Below are 9,635 nucleotides of genomic sequence, written 5' to 3'. Positions count from 1 at the left end.
AGGCAGAGCTTGCAGTGAGCTAAGACCACCCCACAGCACTCCAGCCTGGACAACAGAGTGAGACTCTGTCTCAAAACTAAAAATAAAATAAAAATTAAAAAAATAAGAAAATGGGAGAAACAAGCTTGCCCACTGAGAGCTGGACTGAAGAAATCAGTATCTAGGCCGGGCACAGCAGCTCACGCCTGTAATCCCAGCACTTTGGGAGGCCCAGGCAGGCGGATCACAAGGTCAGGAGTTCAAGACAAGCCTGGCCAATATGGCAAAACCCTGTCTCTACTGAAAATGCAAAAATTAGCCGGGCGTGGTGGTGGTCACCTGAAACCCCAGCTAGTCGGGAGGATGAGGCAGGAGAATCGCTTGAACCCAGGAGGTGGAGGTTGCTGAGATCACACCACTGCCCTCCAGCCTGGGCAACAGAGTGACACTTTGTCTCACACACACACACAAAAAGAAAGAAATCGGTATCTAATGAATGACAACAGGGATGTGCAGAGTCACCTTAAAAGGCCAGGCTACCTCTAACTCCTGAGAAAGATTCTTTGCTTGGCCAAACTTATTCAGGCTCTTGAATCTTCTCCTAAACTCATCTGAGCATTTCCTTGTAAAATTGGGTTTTAGCTAAAGAACCCCACTTAATCCCTTTAGGCAGAATACCTCATCTTCTCCACCTGATCATCCTTGATATCTGATCAGGTTCCTCGTCTTCCACCCTTCCGTAGGTGACGTCTGGTCACCCCGGCCTGTCTTCAGCAAGAATCCTGTTAGGTCAATTTACTCAGAATCCCCCTTAGTCCTGCTGTTTCTTCTTAGTAATTTTTCCATCCACTGGCCCCCACCGTCCTCCATGACTAAACTCCTACTTACCCATTCTGTATTCAGAATTGAACCCAGTCTCTCTCCCCCACTGCAAGACCCCTGTTGCCGTGGTCCCTAATACCTCTCAAAATGGTCCTGAATAAAATCTTCCTTATCATGTTTTCACAGGTATCACTGAATAATTTTTCCTTTAATGGTCCTACAGAAGTTGGCAGGCACCATGGTGGAAATATCGACTCAACTAAAATAGATGAGTCTCCGTGATCCCAAGATGCTGCGTGTTGTTCAGGGAGGGTCGGCTTGGCCATCGCACCAGTGACCAAGCTGAGCCTTGTGTTCGAATGGACGGGGGGTGTTCCTGATGGACTCTGAGGATGGTCCTTTCCCCATGGCAGGCTGGTGCTCTGGAGACCTAGGTGTCGTGGGTTTTCTTAGCCTGGGGCCATAAACTCAGGGTTTCAGCCTCTAATGCCGTTGGGACTTGGCAGATGCATGAGGAAGCCAGGAGTGTCAGAGAATAGGGAGTAACGGGGTCTGTGTCCAGCATGTATTGGAGAGTGTACGTGTGCCTAAATGCATTCAGAATCAATGACTTTTAAAAACATGATGCCATCCTGACTCACACAGGGTCTCCACAGGAAACAGATGGTGAACTCTAATTAGGAGAATTGGAGTAGAGTTTATTTTCAAAAGGATGAATGACAAAGAAGGGTCTAGGGAGGTCATCAGAGAGAGTGCAGAACTCTGGGTCTAGCGGTGACCTGGCTGTCACTTCCCCTAGGCCTACAGGGCCAAGAGGTAAGAGAGGTCACCAGAACTCTGAAGGAGTCATTTAAAGTAGAGGTGGCCTGCCAGCGAGGAAGCTGGGGAACAAACCCCTCAGCCTGGCTCTCCCCTCCCTCTCATCGGCTAGGCTCTGCACTTACCAAATCCCATGAGAAGCTAGAAGGCAAGGAATCACGGCTGTGGACTTTTACATGAACAAGAAATTAATTTCTGCCTTATTTAGACCTCTCTTTTCCAGGGTCTTTTGTAACATCAGCTGAACCCGTAACCTAACAAATATACTCATGACAGGAAACATCTGCCAAAAAGATATGATAATCATGAACTTACACATATCTCGCAGAGCATGTTTATTTTGGTGAAACATATAAAGCAAATCTGGCAGAACTGCAAGAAGTTTATAGACAAAGTGGAATTGTAGACAAATTTATAGATAAAGTGGAAAATTTTAATTGAACTTTCTTAAAACCAATGGATCAAGTAGCAAAACATTAGTAAGGCTACAGAAGTTTGTACAATATAATTAAAGATCTCCAGCTACTAGATAAACAAGTTTTACACCCCCACCCACAGAATACCCATTGTTTTCAAGCTCATGTGGAACATTTTTCTAAAAATGCTGCCTACTTGGCAACAAAGAAAGTCTAAAATTTGTTCAAGGAATCAGTATCGTCAGTCACATTTTCTCATCCCAATATAATAAAATTAGAAATCAATAATAAAACGTTGGCCAAGAAAATCCAATATGTTCAGGAACTTAATGACTCATTTCTAAGTAATTCACAGGCTAGGAAGAAAATTATTAATATAATAGAAATTACAAGATATTTAAAACTGAATAACAATAAGCTAAAGTGAAACTTGGAGGGAAAACATGTTTATTAAAAACAGGAAGAATTGGTAACAAATGAATTAAGCATCCAACTCAAGACCCCAGGAAGAGATATCAGAAAACCCCAAGAGAATAAAATAAAGGAAATAATAAAGATAAAGCAGAAAAGGATGATACGGAAAACAACCTAAAGTTGAGATGAGACTTTTTAAAACCTTAATAAAATAAATAAATCATTAGCACAAAATAGACAATATTAGGAACAAAAAGAAGGCTATGGCTAGAGACGCAATCAAGGTTTTAAAAAAATCACAAGAAAACACCATGGGGACCTCCAGTTCTGGCAAGATATCAGACTAAGTTAATATGGAAAATCTAGGAGATAAACTCAGAAGGAAGAAGTGGTTTGTAAGAAGAAGTAGAGAATTAAAAAAATCGTTAAGTGTTGACAATTCAAACAAGCAGAAACTTCATAAAAAAATTTAAAAGACTGATTAAAAAGAAAAAAAAGGCGTGGCCAAAAAAAACCAAACAAACTGGGAAAACAATATAGTGACAGACAGGACACTATGATCAGAGTTCAAAAGCATTCTAAGGTTGTGCTAGAGGTGGAAATTGATTAACTTCAGACTTTAAAACTGAAGTATACATGTTAAAAATTTACGGATGACTGACCGGGCATGGTGGCTCATGCCTATAATCCCAACACTTTGGAAGGCTGAGTTGGGAGGATTGCTTGAGGCCAGGAGCTTGAGACCCACCTGGGCAACATTGCAAGGCCCCGTCTCTACAAAAACTAAGGAAGTTAGCCAGGCATGTGACGCACACCTGTATTCTAAGCTACTGGAGAGGCTGAGGCAGGAGGATCACTTGAGCCCAGCAGTTTGAGGTTGCAGTGAGCTACGATTGTGCCACCGCACTCCAGTCTTGATAGCAGAGTGAGATCCTGTCTCAAGAAAATAAAAATAAAAACAAAAACAAAACAACAACAAAAATACCTCAGTACCTCAGTTTGTTTCAGTCGTTGTAGTTGGCCTTTGTTTCTTGCAGCTAAATGCATCGGGCAAATACTAAGCAACAGAAAGCTGGTGTCACTTTATAAATATCAAACAACCTGAATACAAAGGTTTTTTTTTTTTTTTCTTGAGACAGTCTTTCTCTGTTGCCAGGCTGGAGATCTCAGCTCACTGAAACTTCTGCCTTCCGGGTTCAAGCGATTCTCCTGCCTCAGCCTCCCGAGCAGCTAGGACTACAGGCTCACGTCACCCCTCACCAGCTAATTTTTGTATTTTTAGTAGAGATGGGGGTTTCACCATGTTGGCCAGGATACTCTCCACCTCTTGACCTTGTGATCTGCCTGCCCTGGCCTCCCAAAGTGCTAGATAAAGGTTTGAATATAGCTAAAGCAATCCTTGAGGGACTATGTGTGTTTACTCTTAAGTACATACATTTGATAAGAATAAAGATGACACATTAATGATTCAGTATCCAATTTAGGAAATCAGAAAAAGACAACATAATAACAGCACCCCATCCCCCACCAAATAGCAGGAAATAATAAAGAGAGAAATCAATAAAACAGAAAACAAAGAAACAATAGAGATGGTCAAAACAAGTGACTAATAAAATAGATCTATTTCTAGCAAGTCTGAGAAAGAAAAAAAGAAGGCCCAAATAATATTGGAAATGAAAAGGGGAGGACATGTGCAGTAATGTCTGTAATCCCAGAACTTTGGGAGGCTGAGGTGGATCACTTGAGGCCAGGAGTTCAAGACCATCCTGGCCAACATGGTGAAACCCTATCTCTACTAAAAATACAAAAATTAGCCAGGCGTGGTGGTGCATGCCTGTAAGTCCAGTTACTAGGGAGGCTGAGGCGGGAGAATCTCTTCAACCCAGGAGGCAGAGGCTGCAGTGAGCTGAGACTGTGCCATTGCACTCCAGCCTGGGCAACAGAGAGAGACTCTGTCTCAAAAAATAAATAAATAAATAAATAAATAAACAAATAAATAAATAAATAAATAATAAAAGAAAAGAAAAGAAAGAAAAAAGAAATGAAAAGGGGAATTTAAGTACAGATAATTTCAATCATAAGAAACAATATCATGGCCGGGCTTGGTGGCTCACACCTGTTATCCCAGCCCTTTGGGAGGCTGAGGCGGGTGGATCCCAAGGTCAGGAGATCCAGACCACCCTGGCTAACACAGTGAAACCTCGTCTCTACTGAAAATACAAAAAATTAGCCAGGCGTGGTAGTGGGCGCCTGTAGTCCCAGCTACTCAGGAGGCTGAGGCAGGAGAATGGCGTGAACCTGGGAGGCGGAGTTTGCAGTGAGCCGAGATCGCGCCACTGCACTCCAGCCTGGGTGACAGAGTGAGACTCCATCTCAAAAAAAAAGAAGAAGAAGAAGAAGAAAAAAGAAACAATATTACACAAATAAATTTGAAAATGCAATGTAATGGGTGTCTGTCAAATGTAACGTCAAACCTGATTTAAGAAATGGAAAAGTGGCCGGGCATGATGGCTCACACCTGTAATCCCAACACTTTGGGAGGTCAAGGTGGGCCGATCGCTTGAGGTCAGGAGTTTGAGACCAGCCTGGCCGATATGATGAAACTCTGTCTCTACTAAAAATATAAAAATTAGCCCGGTGTGGTGGCATGCTCTTGTAGTCCCAGTTACTCCAGAGGCTGAGGCAGGAGAATCGCTTGAACCCAAGAGGCGGAGGTTGCAGTGAGCCAAGATTGTGCCACTGCACTCCTGTCTGGGGAAAGAGCAAGACTCTGTCTCAAAAAATAAAAAGAAAAAAGAAATGGAGGCCGGGCACGGTGACTCATGCCTGTAATCCCAGCACTTTGGGAGGCCGAGGCACATGGATCAAGACCAGCCTGACCAACATGGTGAAACCCTGTCTCTATTAAAAATACAAAAATTAGCCAGGCATGGTGGCGCACACCTATAATCCCAGCTACTCAGGAGGCTGAGGCAGGAGCATCACTTGAACCTGGGAGGCAGAGGTTGCAGTGAGTCAATATACCACCGCACTCCAGCCTGGGTGACAGAGCGAGACTCCATGTCAAAAAAAAAAAAAAAAAGAAAAAGAAAGAAATGGAAATGAGAAATAATAACATTAAAGAAATAGTTGTTCAGATCATTCTGTTTTTATCTTTTCAATCTCTCCTGGACCTGTAGTTATCATATCATTTGCATTCTTAGTATTTATTAATTTGTGCCTTTCCTTTTAGAAGAAATCAGCCTTGGACGTTTGACTATTTTTTTAAATCTTCTCAAAGAACCGACTTTTGGCTCATTAATCCTCTTTGTTTTCTGTTTTATTAATTTTTGCTCTGATCATTTCCTTTGTTCTGCTTTCACTAGGTTTATTCTGTTGTTCTTTTTTATTTCCTAAGTTAGAGCAATATATAGAATATTTTCATAATTCCAGTCATAACCTCCCCCATATCCCCCAGAGGTAACCACTACTTCAACTTCTATCTCCATAGATTAGTTCTGGTCCCTTTTGAATTTCATACAAATGGAATTAGAGGGTATCTGCTCTTTCTGGCTTCTTTCACTCAAAATTAGGTCTGTGAGGTTCATCCCTATTGTTGCCCGTTTCAGTGGTTGTGTGTGTGTGCTTGTGTGTGATGTGTTTTGGTGTATAGCATTCCATTGTACAAATATATTACAATTTATTTTTTATTTTTTATTTTATTTTTTGGGGGGTATAAAAATTTATTATACATGCCGGGCGCGGTGGCTCACACCTGTAATCCCAGCACTTTGGGAGGCCGAGGCGGGCGGATCACAACGTCAGGAGATCGAGACCACGGTGAAACCCCGTTTCTACTAAAAATACAAAAAATTAGCCGGGCGCGGTGGCGGGCGCCTGTAGTCCCAGCTACTCAGGAGGCTGAGGCAGGAGAATGGCGTGAACCCGGGAGGAGGAGCTTGCAGTGAGCCGAGATTGCGCCACTGCACTCCAGCCTGGGCGACAGAGCGAGACTCTGTCTCAAAAAAAAAAAAAAAAAAAAATTATTATACATAAAGAATATTACCACTAACAAATGCAGACAGGCTAGGACATGGTACTGGGTGGAGGACGGCTAGCTCTTTGGAAAGTGAAAGGTTTGGGTGGCGTGGACCTCATGCCACGCTGATTGGTCAGTAGATGGGGGCACATGCCAAACACCACAGGGCATCAGGGCATCAGATGCCGCTCTGTGTGCCCTGTCTCATCTGGGCCTTCGAAGGGAGCACACCCAGAAGCGAGCAACTGAAGCGAAGGGGCATCCTAAGGTGCCCCTTCCAGGCTTGTCTCTGAAGTCACAGCAACACCATTTTAAGCAGTATGTTTAATGGATGATTTCCACAAACTATCCACGAAGTTTCTAACCATCACAATTCAGTGAAGTACAAAACACTGAGTGACAGGCTGTGGGAAGAGAAGGCAGCACCAGTGGTGGCACCTTCCAATCCTGGTTGTTCTAGGGGCAGGGAGAGGGGAAGGTCTTTTTTTTAACCAAGCCCTTCATTTCAATGTACAAAAGAATTACTCTGATCAATATTAAATTGTATTGAAAACAAAATGGACTAAAAAGCAAATTCTACTCTATGTTGGGGTGGAAGTGGGAGGAAAGAATGAGTCCTTCAAAGCAGGAAGGGAGATAGCAGGGGGAAGGTTCTGTGCCTGTGACCTGGGTGGTCACTCACGCTGCTCCATTTTTACTTTTGGTGGTCTCAGGAAGGTCCGATTTTTCTTCTCTTTCTTCCCCTTTGTATTGGCTTGGAAGTTTCGCCAGCTGTCCACACGACCATCTCGACTTTCCTCAAAGTTTTTCTGCCACTCTCTTTCCCATTTGGCTTTTTCTTGAGCCTCAATCTCTTCTTCCCTTTGTTGTTTCCTTTCATGCATCTCTTTGGCTTCTCTCTCTTTCCTTTTAATTTCCAGCTCAGCAAAGAGTTTCATTGTCTGTTTATATACAGCTTGTTTGAACAGTTCAGGATCATCATATACAATTGTAGGTTTTCCTTCCTTCTTTAACTGTTTTTTTCGCTCTTTCTCAGTGTGTTCCACGTATTCTTTTCCTGCCTGAATTACATCCAGGGCCCTCTTCTTTTGCTCCTGATCCAGTAGCAACTTGTAAGCTTTGTCCACAGCTTCAAAATCCTTTTGTGCTCTGTCAGCATCATCTTGATTTTTGTCAGGATGCACCAAGATGGATAACTGCCGAAACCTCTTTTTTATTTCCTCATCTGTAACTTCAGGATCTATCTGAAGAACCTCAAATGGGTTCAAATTGAAGTAAGAGGAACCAGGACGGGTCAGTCTTTCAATCTGATTTTTCGATGTCAGAACCGAGTCTCTCTTCTCTATTTGTTTCACCTCACTGTAGAAGGTCATAAAGTCTTCCTCGGTGCTGCCTCCGCTGCCCGAAGTCCCGCTCTCTCCTGAAGCCGCCATTTCCCCGGCCCAGCCACCACGTCTATTTTTTTTTTTTTTTTTTTTTTTTTTTTGAGACGGAGTCTCGCTCTGTCACCCAGGCGGGGGTGCGGTGGCACAATCTCGGCTCACTGCAAGCTCCGCCTCCCGGGTTCACGCCATTCTCCTGCCTCAGCCTCCCGAGTAGCTGGAACTACAGGCGCCCGCCACCTCACCCGGGTAATTTTTTGTATTTTTAGTAGAGACGGGGTTTCACCGTGTTAGCCAGGATGGTCTCAATCTTCTGACCTCGTGGTCCACCTGCCTTGGCCTTCCAAAGTGCTGGGATTACAGGCGTGAGCCACCACGCCCAGTCCTACAGTTTATTGATTTATTCAACTGTTGATATACATTTGGGTTGTTTCCAGAAGTGTGTTTTTAAATTTCCAAACATGTGGGTATTATTTCTCTCTCTGTCACCAACTCTTAATGGTATTTTGACCAGAGAATGTGATGTGTATCACTGTGACTCTTGAAATTAAGACTTGCTTTATGGCCTGGCATGTAGTCCACGTCTGTAAATGCCCCATGTGTACTTGAGAAAAATAAGCATTGGGTGTTGGGTTCTCTTGTGTCACTAAACCGAGCTTGTTAATTGTGTTGTCCAAATCTTATACCTTTACTAATTTTTTTTACTGATTAGTCAATCAATAATGAAAAGAGCTGTTTTGAAGCATCTCACTTCTTTTTTGTTTGTTTGTTTGAGACGGAGTCTCGCTCTGCCGCCCAGGCTGGAGTGCAGTGGCCGGATCTCAGCTCACTGCAAGCTCCGCCTCCCGGGTTCACGCCATTCTCCTGCCTCAGCCTCCCGAGTAGCTGGGATTACAGGCGCCCGCCACCTCGCCCGGCTAATTTTTTGTATTTTTTTTTTAGTAGAGACGGGGTTTCACCGTGTCAGCCAGGATGGTCTCGATCTCCTGACCTCGTGATCCGCCCGTCTCGGCCTCCCAAAGTGCTGGGATTACAGGCTTGAGCCACCGCGCCCGGCCTGCATCTCACTTCTAAGAGTGTATTGTCAGTGTGTTATTTTTGGCTTGTCTCTACCATGTTGCTTTTTTGTTTTCAATTTGTCCCACTTTGCGGTTGCCTTCTTGCCTTTTTGAAAAGCAGACTGAGCTTTTGTTTGTTTTCTTACTTCACTTTTCTGTCTACTGGTTTGGAAATTATTGACTCTATTCCTATTCCTAGAGTGGTTCCCCTTAAATTTTTGCACTGCACACTTAACAAAGCCTAAATTTAATATTTCAACCCTACTTCCAAATAATACAAGGACCTTGGAAAACTCCAACTCCAATGGCCATCCCCTTCCTCCTTACATTCAAATTTCGTTTTAGTCCTGGCCTTTTTGTTTTCAGCCCCCCAAATTGCCATCATGATTATCATTATACTATACAATGTTTGTTTAGATTTATCTCCATGTTCATCATTTTTATTTCCTCAAAACTTGTTCTTGTATCTCAGGCATTTTTTCGATCATTTTTTCCTTTCTGAAATATATGTTTACACATTCTTTTACTGTAAGTCTGTTGGTAGATTTTATTTATTTTTTTTTTTGAGATGGAATTTCGCTCTGTCACACAGACTAGAGTGCAGTGGCTCGATCTCGGCTCACTGCAAGCTCCGCCTCCTGGGTTCACGCCATTCTCCTACCTCGGCCTCCCGAGTAGCTGGGACTACAGGTGCCTGCCAATTTTTTGTATTGGCAAATACAAAAAA

General features: G+C 43.2%; 1 pseudogene across 1 annotated transcript; it reads right to left on the bottom strand.

Moving 5' to 3' along the window:
• Positions 1 to 6,467: 6,467 nt before the first annotated feature.
• Positions 6,468 to 7,923, bottom strand: LOC705741 (dnaJ homolog subfamily C member 8 pseudogene; annotated as a pseudogene). The gene has a single exon (XR_001443643.3). The product of XR_001443643.3 is annotated as a dnaJ homolog subfamily C member 8 pseudogene (transcript).
• Between the last annotated feature and the right edge of the window lie 1,712 nt (positions 7,924 to 9,635).

This window comes from Macaca mulatta, chromosome 1 (assembly GCF_049350105.2).
Source record: "Macaca mulatta isolate MMU2019108-1 chromosome 1, T2T-MMU8v2.0, whole genome shotgun sequence".
NCBI classification, from domain to species: domain Eukaryota; kingdom Metazoa; phylum Chordata; class Mammalia; order Primates; family Cercopithecidae; genus Macaca; species Macaca mulatta.
The sequence above is the reverse complement of the archived record's forward strand: the minus strand, read 5'-3'. Positions and strand labels throughout refer to the sequence as shown.